The 22,835-nt window shown below is 49.5% G+C and overlaps 1 protein-coding gene across 10 annotated transcripts in view; it reads left to right on the top strand.

Moving 5' to 3' along the window:
- The window catches only part of LOC149336191 (uncharacterized), a 416,214-nt gene that overhangs the window by 343,070 nt on the left and 50,309 nt on the right, over positions 1–22,835 (top strand). For 2 of the 10 annotated variants that reach the window (XR_016284199.1, XM_089552718.1), the window contains exon 1: positions 15,176–16,207. The exons of 6 other annotated variants lie outside the window; for them this stretch is intronic. The gene's annotated coding sequence lies outside the window, so the exon portion shown is untranslated. Of the gene's footprint in view, positions 1–15,175; positions 16,208–22,835 lie in introns of those variants that run through there. 2 more of the 10 variants (XR_016284214.1, XR_016284213.1) reach the window with 1 other exon arrangement.

The raw sequence follows: 22,835 nt of genomic DNA, 5'->3' as shown, positions 1-22,835 counted from the left end.
CCTTCCCTTGCAGCGCGGTTCAGGTGTCCGCCGAGATATGTGAGACAGATACTACGTCAATTCCTTTCCCCAAAAACCAATTTAGGACATCGATTTTAGTTCAAATCGATGTCCAAATCTGTCAGTCTGCCAAAGTCAATCTGTTGCTATGCTGTGCTTCTCAAGGTTAAATCAAACCAAGGACAAATGAGCTGCGGAATGGTGAGCGACTTTTGCGTTCACTTGCGCGGCCGCTCTGAAAACAAATGAGAGAGAAAAAATTCCACGTAGGATGGTTGTGAGAACGTAAAAAAAAAATTCAGGGGGCACTTTGACTGTCTAAAGTGCGTAGAGGCGAAAACGTTTTCCGCACCACTTTGCCTAGGATGGATGGAAAAAATTATGGCTGAGGCTTAGCTAAGGTTAAGCCTAGTCAGATGCGAAGCATATTGGTGGCTAGGCTTGGTAATACATGGCTTTCCTTGGTTGCATACCTGGTCATTTTAATACAACCGCTAGAAGCCTTCGTCGTGGGGGAAGACAACGGCATGGCTACAGCGGAACGCCGACTAACCCCGAGACGCGCGTTGGGTGAGCGCCTGGATTGCCACGGAAGCCGCGTCTGCCTGCCCGGTGGAGCGAGCGTTTCACCTACACCGAGTGTGAACGCGCGTTCGAAATGCGCGGGAATGCCGCTCGAGGACATTCCGGCGTCTGTGCCATAGAGTTTCTTACTACTACCTAGAGGGAAAGCTGGCGGCCCGTCTATGGGAGTTTGCATGGCGACTCCTCGAGACCACTTCAGCCACCATGGGCGCTCAAAGCATCATGGGGCGGAGAGCTACTTGTTGCGGAACTGCAACTTTTGGCCAAAAAATAATAGAAAAATTAAGCTGCTTGATAACTACAAACGTCCTAATATTCAATATCTTGTCTAATGATTGCAACAAACGAGCAGAAAAGCATTTAAGTGCAAAGTTTGCCCAAAATTAGAGACGACTCGCTCTCCTATTGGCCTAGTAATGAACACTATAAAAACTAATATTTCGTAATTAACAGGCACATTTTTAAAAGTAAATATGTTCTCAAAAAAGATGTTGTTGCTTAAATACTATAAGAGGTTTTTTAATGGCATTTCGGAAAAGTGAAACCTTTTATTGGCGTTGTGTGTCGTCGCGTTTTTACTACTATGGGTTTTCCACACTGCGTTTGCGCGGAAGTCGTCTGCGTACACACGAACAGAGTTTTCGGAATGAAACGTCTTAGTAGTGCCATTCCATATTTACGAAAAACTACGACTGTGCCGCAACAAGTAGCTCACCGCCCCATGATGCTTTGGGCGTCCATGGGGGCTGAAGTGCAGCGCCGCCAGCTTTCCCTCTAGGTAATAGTAAGAAACTCTATGGTCTGTGCGATGGCATCGTCACGACGACGTCACGGGGTCACGTGGAGTGACGGCTAGGGGTCCCACGGCGACGGCGCGAGGTGGAGGCCGCCTCTCTCATCCGATGTCACGTGGTGTGACGTCATGGTGTCACGTGGTGTGACGTCACGGTGTCACGAGGTGTGACGTCACGGTGTCACGTCACGGTGTGACGTCACGGTGTTACGAGGTGTGACGTCACGGTGTGACGTGCTGTGACGTCACGGTGTCACGTGGTGTGCCGTCACGGTGTCACGTGGTGGGACGTCACGGTGTCACGTGGTGTTACTTCACGGTGTCAGGTGGTGTGACGTCACGGTGTCACGTGGTGTGACGTCTAGGGGTCCCACGCCGACGGCGTGAGTGGTAGCTCTAGCAATATGCTTCGCATAAAAACTTTATTGCTAATAAATTGGTGTTCTTGACCCTTACGGGTCACTAGGCGCCGTGGTTGATCCTTGGTCCAGGATGCCGCACTTGACTGCTGCCATCGTGCCTCGGCGCACAAGAAATAGTTCGGCTTCCTCGTCCTCGCTGGCCAGCAAGTGCTCCCACTGCATCACTTTCGGGTTGTTTATTCTTGGCTCTAAGTCTGCCTTAGGGCAGGTCCATGTGACATGTACTAGTTTAGATTTACCCTGACACCACAGACATTCGTCTGCATGTTGTGTAAGGAAAATCTTGTGTAGTTTGTGCAGGTGTGGGTAGGTACCGGTTTGTTGTCTGCGTGACACTGGTGACGTCACCACCGGATGACGTCACAGATAATTGATGACGAAGTAATGACAAATTACTAATGAGTGGCTAATTAGTGATTAATGGCGAGATATTCAATAACTGCTAATGACGCTTATGCTTCGCCTTTAGGAGTGGAACGCGACAGCGTGTTGTAGCGCTGCCAGGCATTCCACGGAACGCCACCACCACAACGCAACGCTTTCTGATGAAACGAAATGGCGCAGTAATTCTCCATCTCGGTGGACACCCGAAGCGCACCGTACAGGAAGGGAGGAAGTGGGAGGGAAAGTTGAAAGAGGGGCCGTAATGAAGAAACTAAAAATTGTATTTGGGGAAAGGAAATTACGCAGTAACTTTCTCGCATATCTCGGTCGACGCCACTCGAAACGCGGACTCATCTGCCGACACGGCTGTCGACACGACTGCCGACACGGCTGTTGGCACGCCTGCCGACGCGGCTGCTAACGACAGTATGAGGCATTAAAGGTTTTCGCCTTAACAGATACTTCATATAGATAAAAATTCACAGTAGCCGACAGGAATCCGCACTAAAAGTACTATAACACACCCGGTAGTCTAACTGAACCCAGCAAGTCTAAGAAAATCCTGTGTGCTGCTGCGAGTTCCTCGCGGTTCCCACGAGAGAAGACAGAAGAGTTGAAATCTGGGTTAGTTGGTACATTATACTTAAGAAAAACCAGCCAAAAAGACGGGGACAAAGGAGAGACGAGGCACACACAACGACTGGACTATCAACTGTGCTTTATTGAAAAAACAGCCAGTCTCCAAGAAAACCCAACAGAGCATGCGCAACTCAACGGCACCGCAAAACCAGCACAAAAAACAACAACAGCGATCTCGTAAGATAGGTAAACTGCGGTGTCAACGGGACAGGTAACCTAATTCTTTCTGCATCAGCGTGATAGAAGCCGTGCTAACACAGTTATCTCCATGATTGCTAATGTGAAATGCTTCGAGGATTTCCCGCTCAACCTTACCCTTGCCTCTACCGAGAAAAGTGACATTGGAAAACAACGGGTAGCACCCGCAATCGTTGACGATTGCGATTAGATACGTTGACGATTAGATACGTTGACGATTTCTTCATAATGTTAAATCTTTCACCGACTGACTCCTTGCATGAGATTGTAGAAAATGTCTTAGAAGATTTTAAAGCTTGCTCAAGCTCCCTTTCTTTTACCTTTGAACTACCCGCTAACCAGTCGATTCGTTTTTTAGAACTTCAACTAACTTTTTGTGACGATGGCCATGTATGCTGGTGTTTTTTACCTAGGAGTAAGAAGGCTTTATTACCGCACTCGTCTGCACACTCAAAAGTCGTCAAGAGAGGGATTGCCATGAGCTGTTTTCGCAATGCTCTGCAGAAGAGTTGCCACCATAGCATGAAGTCAAGTTTCGACAACCAGGTTAAGCGTTTGCAAGAGGCCGGTTTCCCAAAACCGCTTTTGAATGCTGTGGCAGAGTCGTTGCTGCAAAGAATTAAGAGCCGTGACGAAAAGGTGGCTGACCCTACTAGGGCTGAAAGAAGAAAATTTGAGGTGATGCCTTATGTGCATGGGGCTTCCCACAATATCAAAAAAGTTGCTGCAAGACAAGGTGTCAATGTTGTCTTTTCTGCTCCTTGCAAACTTTCAGGCCTTTGTTCACGTGTCGCGCGTGGCAGAACTAGACCACCTGTTTGTTCGACGCGGCATCAAAACTGCTATGTTCCTTGTGCGTCACGGGTGGTTTATAAGATTCCGCTGACATGTGAAAAAGTTTACATCGGCCAAACTGGCCGGTGTATAAATGAAAGGCTACGAGAGCACCATAACTCTCTGACTCCGGCTGACGGAGCAAACTTGCCTCGCCATTGCCGCGATTGCGGGTGCTACCCGTTGTTTTCCAATGTCACTTTTCTCGGTAGAGGCAAGGGTAAGGTTGAGCGGGAAATCCTCGAAGCATTTCACATTAGCAATCATGGAGATAACTGTGTTAGCACGGCTTCTATCACGCTGATGCAGAAAGAATTAGGTTACCTGTCCCGTTGACACCGCAGTTTACCTATCTTACGAGATCGCTGTTGTTGTTTTTTGTGCTGGTTTTGCGGTGCCGTTGAGTTGCGCATGCTCTGTTGGGTTTTCTTGGAGACTGGCTGTTTTTTCAATAAAGCACAGTTGATAGTCCAGTCGTTGTGTGTGCCTCGTCTCTCCTTTGTCCCCGTCTTTTTGGCTGGTTTTTCTTAAGTATAATGTACCAACTAACCCAGATTTCAACTCTTCTGCAAAACTTTTCTTCTTCTCTCGGTATCTTTTTAAGTGTGCAGTCTCCGGAAAATCAGGCAATGGTTTGCGCCAGCGCAATTGCTTTCATCACCTGCCGAGCGCGTGCCCTGTCTCATTGCCTTAAGGTGAATTCGGCGCCCAAAGAGCTCGTTGCCTTCTTTGGCCTCCTAGAGCCATCTTCGGGGCATTGGAAGCGGATAGCCAAAATTTGGAAATCCGAGTGCTGGAGACAGGTGAGACTCCTACATGACTGGCTTCGAGTTTTGTGCCTCACCGGACGTAGCGAACACCTTGGGGTTCGATGCCTTCAGGAACACCGTCGCATCGCAGACCAAGCTACTGAGGTGTACTGGAATCAGCTTCGGCGAGAATTGCCAAGAAAGGAACAGTCAAAAGTGCACAGAGGCTCTGTTACCTATCTGGAAGGAACGTCAGTACCTAAGGCAATTGATGACCTACTACAGAATGGGCCCAAGTACAGTATGGAGCCTCGTGTCAGCAGACATGAGCTCCTTGCCACTGTACATCGTGTGGCAGAGAAAGCCGAGAGAGACGAGAAGCAGAGGTGTTTGTCTGAAGGCATTGACGTCTTACGCAAGATAGACAGTAAACAACAAAGGCACATGGACCCTGCTCTTAACCAAGTGGTGGACCACTTCATCGAAAACAAATTGACACTTCTTCAAGCGGACAAGGAAGGAGGGTTTGTGGTTCTTCCTACGAGCACGTTTGGTGATAAGGCTTTGGCAGCCGTACACAAGAATTTCCTTCCTACGAAACGCAAGCCTTCAAAACTGAAGACCACAGCCGTGAGACTCCTAGAAGCCAACAACTTGGATAATCTGGCTCAGAGGGTGAAGAATTGCAAAGGTAATCGCCTCCAAATCTTTTTCTCCGCAAAAACGCACAAGACGGACTGCCCTTTGAGGGCCATTGTGACCGAGGCTGACACCTGGCAAAAGTTAGTGGGCCAGTATTTGCAGCGACACCTGCAGTCCCTTGATGTGCAGGACCCCTGCTACGTTGCAAGCGCAGCTGCTGTGGTTGAAGTACTCAGCGACGGCATTCCCGGAGCCAACGCTGGGTTTTCTATTGACATCGAAGACTTGTTTTACAGCATCCCTCATGACGAACTATTTGTTGCAGTGCGTGAAGTGATTGAACAGAACGGCATAGTTGCCTTCCAAAATGCTTGTGGCATCTCCGTCGATGCGTTCTTAGAACTGTTAACTACTTATCTTTCATCTACCCTTGTAGATTTTAAGGGCGGTCTGTTCATACAGAAAAAAGGAATCTGTATTGGTGCTAGCGTAGCTCCTATCTTGTGCCAAATTTTTTTAGCAAAGTTCGACAACACACTTTTAGGCTCTTTTCTTGACAAACGAGTGTGCAAAGTTTTTAGATACGTTGACGATTTCTTGATAATGTTAAATCTTTCACCGACTGACTCCTTGCATGAGGTTGTAGAAAATGTCTTAGAAGATTTTAAAGCTTGCTCAAGCTCCCTTTCTTTTACCTTTGAACTACCCGCTAACCAGTCGATTCGTTTTTTAGAACTTCAACTAACTTTTTGTGACGATGGCCATGTATGCTGGTGTTTTTTACCTAGGAGTAAGAAGGCTTTATTACCGTACTCGTCTGCACACTCAAAAGTCGTCAAGAGAGGGATTGCCATGAGCTGTTTTCGCAATGCTCTGCAGAAGAGTTGCCACCATAGCATGAAGTCAAGTTTCGACAACCAGGTTAAGCGTTTGCAAGAGGCCGGTTTCCCAAAACCGCTTTTGAATGCTGTGGCAGAGTCGTTGCTGCAAAGAATTAAGAGCCGTGACGAAAAGGTGGCTGACCCTACTAGGGCTGAAAGAAGAAAATTTGAGGTGATGCCTTATGTGCATGGGGCTTCCCACAATATCAAAAAAGTTGCTGCAAGACAAGGTGTCAATGTTGTCTTTTCTGCTCCTTGCAAACTTTCAGGCCTTTGTTCACGTGTCGCGCGTGGCAGAACTAGACCACCTGTTTGTTCGACGCGGCATCAAAACTGCTATGTTCCTTGTGCGTCACGGGTGGTTTATAAGATTCCGCTGACATGTGAAAAAGTTTACATCGGCCAAACTGGCCGGTGTATAAATGAAAGGCTACGAGAGCACCATAACTCTCTGACTCCGGCTGACGGAGCAAACTTGCCTCGCCATTGCCGCGATTGCGGGTGCTACCCGTTGTTTTCCAATGTCACTTTTCTCGGTAGAGGCAAGGGTAAGGTTGAGCGGGAAATCCTCGAAGCATTTCACATTAGCAATCATGGAGATAACTGTGTTAGCACGGCTTCTATCACGCTGATGCAGAAAGAATTAGGTTACCTGTCCCGTTGACACCGCAGTTTACCTATCTTACGAGATCGCTGTTGTTGTTTTTTGTGCTGGTTTTGCGGTGCCGTTGAGTTGCGCATGCTCTGTTGGGTTTTCTTGGAGACTGGCTGTTTTTTCAATAAAGCACAGTTGATAGTCCAGTCGTTGTGTGTGCCTCGTCTCTCCTTTGTCCCCGTCTTTTTGGCTGGTTTTTCTTAAGTATAATGTACCAACTAACCCAGATTTCAACTCTTCTGCAAAACTTTTCTTCTTCTCTCGGTATCTTTTTAAGTGTGCAGTCTCCGGAAAATCAGGCAATGGTTTGCGCCAGCGCAATTGCTTTCATCACCTGCCGAGCGCGTGCCCTGTCTCATTGCCTTAAGGTGAATTCGGCGCCCAAAGAGCTCGTTGCCTTCTTTGGCCTCCTAGAGCCATCTTCGGGGCATTGGAAGCGGATAGCCAAAATTTGGAAATCCGAGTGCTGGAGACAGGTGAGACTCCTACATGACTGGCTTCGAGTTTTGTGCCTCACCGGACGTAGCGAACACCTTGGGGTTCGATGCCTTCAGGAACACCGTCGCATCGCAGACCAAGCTACTGAGGTGTACTGGAATCAGCTTCGGCGAGAATTGCCAAGAAAGGAACAGTCAAAAGTGCACAGAGGCTCTGTTACCTATCTGGAAGGAACGTCAGTACCTAAGGCAATTGATGACCTACTACAGAATGGGCCCAAGTACAGTATGGAGCCTCGTGTCAGCAGACATGAGCTCCTTGCCACTGTACATCGTGTGGCAGAGAAAGCCGAGAGAGACGAGAAGCAGAGGTGTTTGTCTGAAGGCATTGACGTCTTACGCAAGATAGACAGTAAACAACAAAGGCACATGGACCCTGCTCTTAACCAAGTGGTGGACCACTTCATCGAAAACAAATTGACACTTCTTCAAGCGGACAAGGAAGGAGGGTTTGTGGTTCTTCCTACGAGCACGTTTGGTGATAAGGCTTTGGCAGCCGTACACAAGAATTTCCTTCCTACGAAACGCAAGCCTTCAAAACTGAAGACCACAGCCGTGAGACTCCTAGAAGCCAACAACTTGGATAATCTGGCTCAGAGGGTGAAGAATTGCAAAGGTAATCGCCTCCAAATCTTTTTCTCCGCAAAAACGCACAAGACGGACTGCCCTTTGAGGGCCATTGTGACCGAGGCTGACACCTGGCAAAAGTTAGTGGGCCAGTATTTGCAGCGACACCTGCAGTCCCTTGATGTGCAGGACCCCTGCTACGTTGCAAGCGCAGCTGCTGTGGTTGAAGTACTCAGCGACGGCATTCCCGGAGCCAACGCTGGGTTTTCTATTGACATCGAAGACTTGTTTTACAGCATCCCTCATGACGAACTATTTGTTGCAGTGCGTGAAGTGATTGAACAGAACGGCATAGTTGCCTTCCAAAATGCTTGTGGCATCTCCGTCGATGCGTTCTTAGAACTGTTAACTACTTATCTTTCATCTACCCTTGTAGATTTTAAGGGCGGTCTGTTCATACAGAAAAAAGGAATCTGTATTGGTGCTAGCGTAGCTCCTATCTTGTGCCAAATTTTTTTAGCAAAGTTCGACAACACACTTTTAGGCTCTTTTCTTGACAAACGAGTGTGCAAAGTTTTTAGATACGTTGACGATTTCTTGATAATGTTAAATCTTTCACCGACTGACTCCTTGCATGAGGTTGTAGAAAATGTCTTAGAAGATTTTAAAGCTTGCTCAAGCTCCCTTTCTTTTACCTTTGAACTACCCGCTAACCAGTCGATTCGTTTTTTAGAACTTCAACTAACTTTTTGTGACGATGGCCATGTATGCTGGTGTTTTTTACCTAGGAGTAAGAAGGCTTTATTACCGTACTCGTCTGCACACTCAAAAGTCGTCAAGAGAGGGATTGCCATGAGCTGTTTTCGCAATGCTCTGCAGAAGAGTTGCCACCATAGCATGAAGTCAAGTTTCGACAACCAGGTTAAGCGTTTGCAAGAGGCCGGTTTCCCAAAACCGCTTTTGAATGCTGTGGCAGAGTCGTTGCTGCAAAGAATTAAGAGCCGTGACGAAAAGGTGGCTGACCCTACTAGGGCTGAAAGAAGAAAATTTGAGGTGATGCCTTATGTGCATGGGGCTTCCCACAATATCAAAAAAGTTGCTGCAAGACAAGGTGTCAATGTTGTCTTTTCTGCTCCTTGCAAACTTTCAGGCCTTTGTTCACGTGTCGCGCGTGGCAGAACTAGACCACCTGTTTGTTCGACGCGGCATCAAAACTGCTATGTTCCTTGTGCGTCACGGGTGGTTTATAAGATTCCGCTGACATGTGAAAAAGTTTACATCGGCCAAACTGGCCGGTGTATAAATGAAAGGCTACGAGAGCACCATAACTCTCTGACTCCGGCTGACGGAGCAAACTTGCCTCGCCATTGCCGCGATTGCGGGTGCTACCCGTTGTTTTCCAATGTCACTTTTCTCGGTAGAGGCAAGGGTAAGGTTGAGCGGGAAATCCTCGAAGCATTTCACATTAGCAATCATGGAGATAACTGTGTTAGCACGGCTTCTATCACGCTGATGCAGAAAGAATTAGGTTACCTGTCCCGTTGACACCGCAGTTTACCTATCTTACGAGATCGCTGTTGTTGTTTTTTGTGCTGGTTTTGCGGTGCCGTTGAGTTGCGCATGCTCTGTTGGGTTTTCTTGGAGACTGGCTGTTTTTTCAATAAAGCACAGTTGATAGTCCAGTCGTTGTGTGTGCCTCGTCTCTCCTTTGTCCCCGTCTTTTTGGCTGGTTTTTCTTAAGTATAATGTACCAACTAACCCAGATTTCAACTCTTCTGCAAAACTTTTCTTCTTCTCTCGGTATCTTTTTAAGTGTGCAGTCTCCGGAAAATCAGGCAATGGTTTGCGCCAGCGCAATTGCTTTCATCACCTGCCGAGCGCGTGCCCTGTCTCATTGCCTTAAGGTGAATTCGGCGCCCAAAGAGCTCGTTGCCTTCTTTGGCCTCCTAGAGCCATCTTCGGGGCATTGGAAGCGGATAGCCAAAATTTGGAAATCCGAGTGCTGGAGACAGGTGAGACTCCTACATGACTGGCTTCGAGTTTTGTGCCTCACCGGACGTAGCGAACACCTTGGGGTTCGATGCCTTCAGGAACACCGTCGCATCGCAGACCAAGCTACTGAGGTGTACTGGAATCAGCTTCGGCGAGAATTGCCAAGAAAGGAACAGTCAAAAGTGCACAGAGGCTCTGTTACCTATCTGGAAGGAACGTCAGTACCTAAGGCAATTGATGACCTACTACAGAATGGGCCCAAGTACAGTATGGAGCCTCGTGTCAGCAGACATGAGCTCCTTGCCACTGTACATCGTGTGGCAGAGAAAGCCGAGAGAGACGAGAAGCAGAGGTGTTTGTCTGAAGGCATTGACGTCTTACGCAAGATAGACAGTAAACAACAAAGGCACATGGACCCTGCTCTTAACCAAGTGGTGGACCACTTCATCGAAAACAAATTGACACTTCTTCAAGCGGACAAGGAAGGAGGGTTTGTGGTTCTTCCTACGAGCACGTTTGGTGATAAGGCTTTGGCAGCCGTACACAAGAATTTCCTTCCTACGAAACGCAAGCCTTCAAAACTGAAGACCACAGCCGTGAGACTCCTAGAAGCCAACAACTTGGATAATCTGGCTCAGAGGGTGAAGAATTGCAAAGGTAATCGCCTCCAAATCTTTTTCTCCGCAAAAACGCACAAGACGGACTGCCCTTTGAGGGCCATTGTGACCGAGGCTGACACCTGGCAAAAGTTAGTGGGCCAGTATTTGCAGCGACACCTGCAGTCCCTTGATGTGCAGGACCCCTGCTACGTTGCAAGCGCAGCTGCTGTGGTTGAAGTACTCAGCGACGGCATTCCCGGAGCCAACGCTGGGTTTTCTATTGACATCGAAGACTTGTTTTACAGCATCCCTCATGACGAACTATTTGTTGCAGTGCGTGAAGTGATTGAACAGAACGGCATAGTTGCCTTCCAAAATGCTTGTGGCATCTCCGTCGATGCGTTCTTAGAACTGTTAACTACTTATCTTTCATCTACCCTTGTAGATTTTAAGGGCGGTCTGTTCATACAGAAAAAAGGAATCTGTATTGGTGCTAGCGTAGCTCCTATCTTGTGCCAAATTTTTTTAGCAAAGTTCGACAACACACTTTTAGGCTCTTTTCTTGACAAACGAGTGTGCAAAGTTTTTAGATACGTTGACGATTTCTTGATAATGTTAAATCTTTCACCGACTGACTCCTTGCATGAGGTTGTAGAAAATGTCTTAGAAGATTTTAAAGCTTGCTCAAGCTCCCTTTCTTTTACCTTTGAACTACCCGCTAACCAGTCGATTCGTTTTTTAGAACTTCAACTAACTTTTTGTGACGATGGCCATGTATGCTGGTGTTTTTTACCTAGGAGTAAGAAGGCTTTATTACCGTACTCGTCTGCACACTCAAAAGTCGTCAAGAGAGGGATTGCCATGAGCTGTTTTCGCAATGCTCTGCAGAAGAGTTGCCACCATAGCATGAAGTCAAGTTTCGACAACCAGGTTAAGCGTTTGCAAGAGGCCGGTTTCCCAAAACCGCTTTTGAATGCTGTGGCAGAGTCGTTGCTGCAAAGAATTAAGAGCCGTGACGAAAAGGTGGCTGACCCTACTAGGGCTGAAAGAAGAAAATTTGAGGTGATGCCTTATGTGCATGGGGCTTCCCACAATATCAAAAAAGTTGCTGCAAGACAAGGTGTCAATGTTGTCTTTTCTGCTCCTTGCAAACTTTCAGGCCTTTGTTCACGTGTCGCGCGTGGCAGAACTAGACCACCTGTTTGTTCGACGCGGCATCAAAACTGCTATGTTCCTTGTGCGTCACGGGTGGTTTATAAGATTCCGCTGACATGTGAAAAAGTTTACATCGGCCAAACTGGCCGGTGTATAAATGAAAGGCTACGAGAGCACCATAACTCTCTGACTCCGGCTGACGGAGCAAACTTGCCTCGCCATTGCCGCGATTGCGGGTGCTACCCGTTGTTTTCCAATGTCACTTTTCTCGGTAGAGGCAAGGGTAAGGTTGAGCGGGAAATCCTCGAAGCATTTCACATTAGCAATCATGGAGATAACTGTGTTAGCACGGCTTCTATCACGCTGATGCAGAAAGAATTAGGTTACCTGTCCCGTTGACACCGCAGTTTACCTATCTTACGAGATCGCTGTTGTTGTTTTTTGTGCTGGTTTTGCGGTGCCGTTGAGTTGCGCATGCTCTGTTGGGTTTTCTTGGAGACTGGCTGTTTTTTCAATAAAGCACAGTTGATAGTCCAGTCGTTGTGTATGCCTCGTCTCTCCTTTGTCCCCGTCTTTTTGGCTGGTTTTTCTTAAGAGAGAAGACAGTCTCCCGAGCATCTTGTAAAGGCCAGCCTAGGGAACGCAAATGGAAAGCCTATACCAAAAGCAACGTTAATGGAGTTTAGTTCCATGAACGTTGACCAAAAGTGACCAGGCTTCTGCCCCTCAAAAAGCTGTAAATCTCGGTTGGAAAGGCGTACCCTTTTCCTTACTATTCAAAACGTTTTCTGGTCTTTAGGGAAGCCGCATGCGGCTCGAATAGACGAGTCACAAGCAAACCATGCAGCCATGCTACTTTTGGCAAAGGACGGTGCGTTCCTTTTAATTCGTGCGCCCTTGTACTTGGCACATTCCCACAAGATGTGCCCTGGGTCTGCTTGAGCTTGGCACAAAGTGCAAATGGGGGACAAAGGAGGCCTACTTTCTGTAACCAGGATATCTTCCGTGCGCTTCGGTGTGTGGTGGTGGTGGAAAAATTCATTGCCAAGCAAGGCAGAGGGGGCACACCCTGCCTCCTCTTACGTGGCACGAGGCAACCCTTAGGGGGTTCCCTGAAAGGGCAAAGGACAGCCCTTGGAGAGCTATCTACGTCAAATCATCGGTAATTATGCGGCGCTGGTCAGCAGCAGCGCGGACGTTAGCGCTGACAACGGTGAGCGGACTCGTGCGATCAACCATTACTGCCACCTGCCAGGGTGGCAACGAGGGTGGGGACTTTAATGTAGGTACGTATAAAGACAAACAGGAATTTCTTACCGCTTATGCAAGAGAATAACTCGTTCATCTCGCTCGTAACGCCTCCCACGGCTGTGTCAACCTCTCGAAATACTTGCATGGACCTCGTCTTTAAGAACAAGGCATTGGTGCAACAAGTCGAGCATATTATCGATCTATTTCTCCCACCACAAAGCTTCCTTCAAGAAAATCAAGAACTGTTAATGATGTGTTTCTTGAAGAAGGAAAATGCGTGAAAAATAACAAGTTGTCTGTAACTGCACATACATAAATGTCTTATTCGAATTCTTTGCCTCAGTCTATCGAAAAGCTGAAACAGCTGATGAGCTGCGCTCAAATTTCGCATTAACAAGTAACGTAATCGTTAGCAATTTTTGTGCCTCAGACAGCGAAGCACACGCGTGTGAACCGCGAAGGCACGTATGAACCCACTCCACACTAACGACGGCATGGTGGTGGTGGTGAAAACTTTTAATTACTGAAATAGAGTTTGGGAGCCACAGAGTGGCCACGCTACATGGTCGGCGTCCCTAGTCCGGGACACCGCATGACAATGCCCCGTCTCTAGCCCGTTTCACCAGAGCCCTTTGGGACTCAAGCGAGGAGCAGTTGAGAAGGGCAGTCTCCCATGCCTCTCTGGAAGGGGTAGGGGAAGGGGGGAGGTGGGGATTTTGAGTACATGCCCACACCATGTGGAAGATATCACAGGTCTCCCCACAGTGTGGGCATCGCCCATCCGTGTTAGGATCGTAATGCTTTAAGATTGCAGGACAGAGTAGAGTACCTGTCTGCAGGCGCCTTAAAGTTCGCTCCTCCGTCTTACTCAGCCCCTTTGCAGGGGCCGGGAAAAGGCGGTGGATGTCGCTATAATGCGTTATAATTTCCTTGAATCGCATCTGGCGTTTCCCGGCACACCGAACGGGGGTGCGACAGTTCACCAGCTGTTTCATCAGTTCATCAGCTGTCACGCCGTACCACTGAGCCATGTATGGCTCGCCTTCTACGAATGCCTATCGAGTATACTGAACAGTATATAGCTGTTAAAAGTTAACAGCATTGAATACCTTCCCAGTTAACCTGCATTGCTTAGCTTTGTGGCTCCCGAGCACTTCGACGCCACCGACAATTATAGATGCGACAGACGCTGTCTACAACTGCGACTTAAGTGAATACACAAGAGACCAACTACAACAATAAATATGTTATATCTATTCTTCTCGTGGCCTACAGAACATTATATCCGCGAAACCAAGCACAAAATTTCTAGATGTATTATATTAAGACAATTTAAACAATTTTTAATTTAAACAATTTACACAATTATATTTAAACAATTTTTGGTAATAGACAGATCAGCAAACGACTCATCGGATTTACAAAAAATCTTACAATCGTCATCACGATGCCAAAACAAAATTTACACGAGACATAGTTCGCGGTTCTGGTCCTTGTCGAATCTCGATATTAGGGAGCCGGCACAGGAAGAGGTGGAAAAGGTCGTTCCTTCAGAAGCAGCCACGGTGGTTTCTGCTCAGCGCCACCTTGGACGTGTGGGGCCCTCGGCGTGTTCAATCCCAAGGGCGCTACGTTCCATCAATCCTGGGTGGTCGCTTGCGGGAAAAGGCCAGCAAGGTAGCAGCCAGTGCAAAAAGGGCAGTCGTAACCTTACTGGCAGGAGGAACCAGCGGCGGCCGCGCCACAGTGCAGCCGCTGCCAGCGTTCCTGCAGAGGATAGGTCCAGAGGCCAGGTCCCCGCTGGTGCAGGTCACCACGGCAACGTCGCGTTCCCGGAAGCCCTCTCCGTCCCGCAGGCGGATGTATCTCTGCCTCAAGCATTGAGCGTAGCACCCCACGCAGGCAATGCTGGACGGGACAGCCGCTTGTGGACACAGCAGCTCGCAGCAGGCAAGGGGCTTAATGGTGGTTAATGGAAGGCCGCCGAGGTCCGCTTCATTCCAAAGGCCGGCAAGGCCCTCATGATAGACAACATGAAGCCCATCTCCCTCACGTCCTGCGTGGGAATGGTGATGAAGTGCACGGGCGCTCACAACACGGTGGAGGAGCTCATCGAAGCCCACCACTCTAATCAAACAATCCGGCTCAGTCACACGGAACACGGACGAGCGATCCTACTCATGATAGGATGGCAGATCGAGCCAGTACCCATCAAGGTGGCCCGTCCGGATGACTGGAAGAGGACCTTTCAGACGAAACCCCTTCCCCGCAACACGACGCCCGGCAGGAACGACGAGAGGCGCACCGCGCCAGCCAAAGTCATAGCCCGGAATCTCTGCACCCAAGACGTATTGATTCAACTCCACGAACTGGTCGTCAAGCCAGCAACGAGGCATGCGCCTCGAGGGATCCTCGCCCTCGATCTGAAGGGAGCGTTTGACAACGTGTCCCATGCGAGCGTGTTGCAAAGTGTGAACAAGACCAGGTGAGGCCGAAAGGCATTCGGCTACATACCGAACGGCGATCATCAGGAAGGTAGGAGAGAAAGAAGACAGAAAGAGGTGCCGTAGTGGAGGTCTCCGGAATAATTTCGACCACCTGGGGATCTTTAACGTGCACTGACATCGCACAGCACACGGGCGCCTTCTGCGTTTCGCCTCCATCGAAACGCGGCCGCCACGGTCAGGTTCGAACCCGTGTACTCCAGTTCAGTGGGCAAGTGGCAGACACGCGCCACTGCTGTAATAGGCCGCAGCGTCCAATGGGTGAGCTGACTCTCGCGACCAAGCATTAATTGCCACCTTTACCTATCCAGTGTCCGGAACGCACTCTACGTTACAGACACCAAGCCCCGCATAGTTGCCCGATAAGCCATAGCTTTCGGTCTCTCACCAGGTTCAGCAGTAGTTAAACAGCACTTAATTTTTTATTCGCTAATTATAATATCAGCGGGGGTATTGGCTCTATCTAAAGCTATTGCGGCCTCCTCTGCAGTCTCGGAGGAGTTGGTCCCAACAGACGCGACTGGAAGCGGGCCGCCGGACCTGTTCACCGCCGCGAGGGGCGCTTGTGCTCCTCCGCATCCACGTGCACAGCAAAGGAAGAGAGGGTGGGCTCGTGAGCGTGATTCGAACACGAGGGAAGCACGAGGCACGTGCAGGAGTGACGCTGACTCTACGATAGCTCTTTGTTCAGTCGATCATGAGCTTCCTACTGAGAAGGCTGTTGATGTTCTGCGCTAGTGTTACGCCTTCCGCTGCATCGCATCGCAAGACAACAGGCCCATTCCCGTCTTCCAGCACAGCACCCCCGGTTTGGACGGACGCCGTCAGTTTTGGCAATGCTCAGTGACGGCCACTGAAAGGTGAGCGCTGGGATCAGCATGACGCTTCGCTTGCGTTTGCGATTGCTTCAACAACGCCGCGTGCGTTTTTGAGGGCCCTAGGGCAGTAAACGTCGTTACTTATCAGCGGTGTAGTATTACTGAGGTGGCATGGAAACGTAGCATTAATTCAAGTCTGTTGCAGAGGCGTTCTTTGTAGTGTCGTCAGGCAAAAGCGTCCTTGCATTCCCCAAGGAAGTTTTGAGCATTGAAAGTAAAGGGGCTGGTAACCGTACTTTCATTACGTCTTGTGCGATACACAAAAAAGGGGGGGGGGGGGGGGTGATATGGTAGCAACGCCATTTCAAAAGTGATTGCTGGCTCCTTCGAGTACCACGGATTGTAATGTCCTATGTTACAGCGGCAGTGGTGTGCATAGAGGCACCCTACTGCGTCCATTCGAAATTAAAGCTGATTTTTTTTTATTGGGGTTTAACGTCCCGAAGCAACTCAGGCTATGATGGACGCCGTAGTGAAGAAAAAAAAAATAAAAATAAAGCTGAATGTCTTGATAGGGTAAGCGACAGCTGTACAAAGTGTGTTTCGCATTTGTTTTAGGCGAAACCATCGCGGTGGCCCAGTGGTTAATGGCGCTCGACTGCCGACTCGGAAGACGCATGTGCGATCTCTGCCGCGGCGGTCGTATTTCGATCGAGGCGAAATTTAGATGCCCGTCTACTGTGCGATGTCAGTGCTTGTTAAGGAACTCCAGGTGGTTGAAATTTCCGCAGATCCTCACTACGGTTTGGTTTGGTTTGGTTTATGGGGTTTAACGTCCCAAAGCGACTAAGGCTATGAGAGACGCCGTAGTGGAGGGCTTCGGAAATTTCGACCACCTTGGGTTCTTTAACGTGCACTGACATCGCACAGTACACGGGCCTCTAGAATTTCTCCTCCAAAGAAATTCAACCGCCGCGGCCGGGATCGAACCCGCGTCTTTCGGGTCAGTAGCCGAGCACCATAACCACTGAGCCACCGCGGCGGGGTCCGTCATAGCTTGAGCCACTTTGGAGGTTAAAGCCCCATAAATCTTGTTTCATAAGCGAGACGCAGAACACAGCAAATGGTTTTGTGGGTTTGTCCCAAGAACAGTATAAATAAAGTATATTTCGAGATGCGTGACGACGCTGTGGCACAAACGCGGCTCTGGAGCAGTCGGTCGCCGGCGTTCACTGCGTTCTTTGGGGTTGACAAAGCTGTCGACTGCATTGATTTTGAGGAAAGGCGCGTAACTCGCTCCTTGGGTCAATGGACACCTCAGTCGCGCTTTTAGCTATGTGGCAGCAGTGACAGAGATCTGCGCTGCATGCGTTGACAGCGCTGTAGCAGAAACACAGCACTGCAGTGATTACAACGTTCGTCTATTCAGCTGGAGTTCCCGGTTTCGAACCTGGCCGCGGCGGCGGCGTTTCGATGTTTTTGTTTTTTTCTTTTGTTTTTTGAGGGGTTTAAGGTCCCAAAGCGACTTAGGCTACGCGGGAAGCCATAGTGAAGGGCTCGGAGAATTTAGACCACCTGGGGTTCTTTAACGCGCACTGCGCAGTGCATCGGCCTCTACAATTTGAAATGAAATTGAAATGAAGACCGGTTTTTGAGGAAAGGAAATGACGCAGTAACTGTCTCACATATCTCGGTGGGAATATGTGAGACAGTTACTGCGTCATTTGGGCGGTAGAAGTTTGTGGCGGTTGATTAGTCGCGGTCGATTGGGCTTCCCCTTTATCAAAGGACTGTCTCCGCTGGACGTTGTGCACTTTTTCGCGTCTTACGCCTAGTTCCGGCGTAACTGCCGTGCGCGAAATAGCTCGGGCTCCGCTGAGGGCTCCGCGTTCAGCCAGGCTGACGCAGCCGTATGATGCGCTGACATTCGATAGGTTGGGGCAACCAAAAGGAAATAAGAATAATAAGCCCCTGCCTGCACCACATGCGTACAACAGGCTTAACCCAATCAGAAAATAAAAGGATAGGCCCCTAGGCAAATTGTAATTTCACCACCCGTGGGTGGAAAAATAAAATAATAGGGAAAAATGCTACTGTAGCGACCCACAACCGGGGGAGCGGGCCCGGGGAGACTCCCCTGATATCCTTTGAGAAGTAACGGAAGGGATGGGCAAATGGATGGGAAATTGGAAATTGGTTTGGGTTGTGGGAATTAGGTGGGATTGGGGACAGCTGGGATTTTGACCAGATTTGGTTTGATTTGATCCTGAGTTCCTTCTCAGGCCTCCTTGAAGGGCGAGCACTCGGTCCACCAATAGTGGGCCCTCGGCGTCTAGCGCACTCCCACACCACGGAGAACGTTTTGTGGGCAATCTCGGACCGTCTGAGACAGGGAAAACCTACAGGGGCTCGACTAGGATCCCCTCCCTCAATCCAGCTTCCGCCACCCCGACCGTCCCACAGTACTAAGACGACGGATTTTTCACACCACCCGATCGGTACATCGGCTCTTACTCTACTGGTACTCGCACACGCAATAGTTATCCTTTCACGGTTTTCGCGGCGTTCGTGCCCACCGACGATCGCTCCTGGCATAGTCGGAGACCGGGGCCCCGGCCTGCGTCACGCGCCAGGCATGAGAGCGTGTTCGATTCTAGCCGTGCACGTTGCGCTCCACTCGCGGCCACATTGTGGCCTGCAGCAAGTCATCCTGCGTGCAGACGAGGACGGTGCGATTCGGTTCTTTTCCTTGCGGGAGCCCTCGTGGTGACCCGCTTTGCTTTCGATTCTACTCCTTGTACCCCTAAAAGAGCGCCACGTATTCACTTTTAACGTGATAGCGTAAAGCGTTCCGTTCTGCAGAAATTCCGGATTCCTGGGCGGCGAAAAAATTTAAAATTGGTTTTTGAGCAAAGGAAACGGCGCAGTAACTGTCTCACATCACGGTGAACACCCGATCTTCACGGCGCGGTTCAAGCGTCCACCGAGTTGTGAGACAGTTACTACGCCATTTCTGGGTTCCGCGAAAAAGCCACTTGCATCCTATAGGTCGCGTGACTTAGTGACGTCATGCGGTGACAACCTGCCCACCGGATTGTGATCAAATTGACGATCGTGGCAGGTAGCAGTTAAATTATTGATTGGTGGAGAGAGGTTGCAGGCGCACACAAGCCCCACCGGAGGCAGCATCTGCCATCGCATTGCAGTCGTGCATCGTTTAACCGCTGCACCACTGCGGCGGGAGTGGCATGAATGCTCCCCGCGATCTGTGGATCTAAAGCACAAAATGACCAATTGCGCACATACGGGCAATAATCGATTAACGCTATCGCATGTGTGCCCCCCAGTTTTTACCTGCTCTTTTCTTTTTGCATCGGATCGGCGGGAGTTCTTGCACAAAACACTCACAAGAAACCAAGCTACCCCAGGTGATCGAAATTTCCGGAGCCCTCCACTACGGCGTCCCTCAGTTGCGTTGGGACGTTGAGCCCCATAAGCCATAAACTTTGAGTAGACTACAAGCTCATATCTATGTCGTTAAGTATATAGCAAAACATGGCTAACACACAATGCATCCGCATGTAAGTGGCGTGGGGAGCTGGACACACTGTACAACTGTAATTAGGGAGGGCTGTTTGGAAAACCCGATGTAAGCCAAAATTAAAAATACGTCCCCCGAACAGCGGAAGACACTTCTGAGCGTCGTGATCCTGCAAGACCCGATTCTGCTGGTTGAGCGGGCGACGCTGACCGCGAGCGCCAATAATCTCCGGACCAGGAAAGACCACGCAGTGCCCAAGTCACCATTTTTTAATTAATCCCTATTCTTTGCGGAAATAAAGTTTGATTCATTATTCATTGTTGTAGGTCGTTAGCGTAGATCTGTTCTTTCTGCGCCGACGCGGTGGCTCGGTGCTAATGGCACTCGGCTGCATCCCGAAAGACGCGGTTTTGATCCCGGCCGCGGCGGTCGAATTAAGAGGCCAGTGTGCTGTCCGATGTCAGTGCATGTTAAGCAACCCGAAGGGGATGAGGAGGAGGAGGAAGAACATTTATTTCCGCCGAATATGGCGCGGCAGCCACCTCCGGGTCCGCACGCAGGCGTCCGGGGAGGCAGTCTGTCGCACCGCGGCCGGAGGACATCCGATACCGTCTAGGAGAAGAGGTCTTCAGCCTCGGCCGCCAGGCGGAGGGCGAAGCGCTGAGTTTTTTCGTCGGAGCTTCTGAGCGTGGTCTCCTATTCATCGCTAGTTTAAATCGCGTTTCGCCCTGGGGCACGAACGCATCTCCAAATTATGTGATCTAATGTTGTCACGTGGCCGCAAAATTTACAAATTTCGGTTTCTGCGCCGTCCCTCTTCCGCCCTCTGGCACCCGCCCAACTCCTCCACAGGGGCGAGAAGAAATTTCGAGCTTGGAGTCTTCTCCAGTCGTACGACTCCTTTTTACTCAGGGATCTATCCGGTGGCGGATATATCCTTCGGTCTTTCTTCAGATTTTCGGTTACATCCCTAAACGTACCAATACTTTATTTGCTTTTAGATGAAATTTCCGCAGCTCTCCACTATGGCGCCCCTCATAGCCTGAGTCGCCTTGGGACGTTAAACGCCCAAAAATCGTAACCCATTTTCTCTATGCGTAGCTGGGCCGGTGGACTTGCGCTTTCTTTTCTTCGCAGGGTCCCCGTGTTAACCTGCCGTCTCATCTTCGTCTCTATTCTGTATTAAGGCGAAAGTCTTTAATGCCTGATCGTTGTTGACAGAGTGTTGTGGACAGAAGCTTGTCAGCAGAGGTGTCACGCTCTTGACGGGTGTCCACACAGAAATGGTTTGGTTTGGTTTATTGGGGTTTAACGTCCCAAAGCAGCTCAGGCTATGAGAGACGCCGTAGTGAAGGGCTCCGGAAGTTTCGACCACCTGGGGTTCTTTAACGTGCACTGGCATCGCACAGCACACGGTCATCTAGGATTTCGCCTTCATCGAAATTCAGCCGCCGCGGCCGGGATCGAGCCCGCGTCGGCTGAATTTCGATGAAGGCGAAATTCTAGAGATATGTGAGACAGTTACTTAGTAATTTCTTCTCCTCAAATACAATTTACATTCTCTTCATTACGGCCCCTCTTTCACTTTCTTCTTTCGATCCCATGTCCTCCCTTCTATATGTGAGACAGTTACTGCGTTTTTCCTTTCCTCAAATACCAATTTAAATTTCTTCATTATAGTTTCCCTTTTTTGACTCGCACTTACTCCCTTCCTGTACGGTGCGGTTCAGGAGTCCACCGAGATTACAAAGCGTTGCGGTCTTCCATGGGCTACTCGGCAGCGCTACAACACGCTGTCGCGTTCTACTCCTAAAGGCGAAGCTTAAGCGTCATTAATTAGCAGTCAATTACTTTTGGTCATTAATAAGTAATTAGCCGTTAGTAAATTGTAATTGCTTAGTAATTAGTACTTATGTGTGATGTCCTCCAATGGTGACGTCACCAGTTCCACAGAGGCCTTCAAAGTGGTGCGGAAAACGCTTTCACCTCTACGCAAAGTGCCCCCTAAATTTTGCTCCGCGTTCCTTTGCTCTTCCGTCGTGTTTCGCAGTACTTTCTTTAGAATGCTTGCGCTCCTGCCCGCGTCCCGTCTCTGTTGCTTCTTTTGTTTACTGTTTGAATCGTTCGCCCGTTGTCTTTCAGTGGGGCTGGACACCTGATCTCTTTTTCTGTGTCGATGGGGTCTTGTGCATTTTTTTAACTTTACCGTTTTTTTTTTACCGCGAGAGTGTTAGTACCTCTATGTCGGATAAAATTGTCCGGCACCTCGTTGGCGACTTTTATGCGAAGCATACTACTTTAGCTACCATTTCAGCCCTTCACCGTGGTTATGCGCCTCCAAATCACGTGATACATGACGTCACACCACGTGACACGATGACGTCACGACAGTGGAGAAACGGGGGCCCACCTCGCGCCGTCGCTGTGGTTGTGCGCCTCCAAATCACGTGATACATGACGTCACACCACGTGACACGATGACGTCACGACAGTGGAGAAACGGGGGCCCACCTCGCGCCGTCGCTGTGGTTGTGCGCCTCCAAATTACGCGACACGATGATCCTTCGCATTCCCCAGGCTTAACCAAGTTAAGCCTCAGCCATTTTTTTGAAACCTCGCAGACGGAGCAACTGGAGCAGCCGGAGCACCTGCAGTAGCTAGGCGCTCCGGCAACCTAGGTGGGTCACCTAGGTCACATTACCCTGTGGCGTGATCAGAACCTGCCCACCGGGTTCGGAGCAAACTTCCCTCCGTGACAGGTGATAGATAAATTAATGATTGGTCGCGACAGGTTTCTCGGGGATAGCACCCAGGACCTCAGTAGCACCACCGGTGGCAGCTGCGGTCATCGCAGGGCAGCGGCGCATCGCTTAACCTCTTCACCACTGCGCTAGTGGTGGCATGAGGGCTCTCTGGAGCCTATAAATGCAGCGAATGACCGATTCCGCAAACATGGCTGTGAACCCATTAACGCTGCCGCCTCATGTTCCCCAGCTCTACATTGTCTCCTAAAGTTTTTCGTCTTTTTTGTTTGCGGCCGCGTGCTCCTGCTACAATCGATCGCCGACGGGATGGGCTCTGGCAGCGATTCTTTTGTCCTGTGCCCAGTGTTATGGTGCAACAGGTACT

The sequence above is a fragment of the Amblyomma mixtum genome, chromosome 7 (assembly GCF_055824585.1).
Source record: "Amblyomma mixtum isolate Tamu chromosome 7, ASM5582458v1, whole genome shotgun sequence".
In the NCBI taxonomy this organism is placed as follows: Eukaryota; Metazoa; Arthropoda; class Arachnida; order Ixodida; family Ixodidae; genus Amblyomma; species Amblyomma mixtum.
The sequence above is the reverse complement of the archived record's forward strand: the minus strand, read 5'-3'. Positions and strand labels throughout refer to the sequence as shown.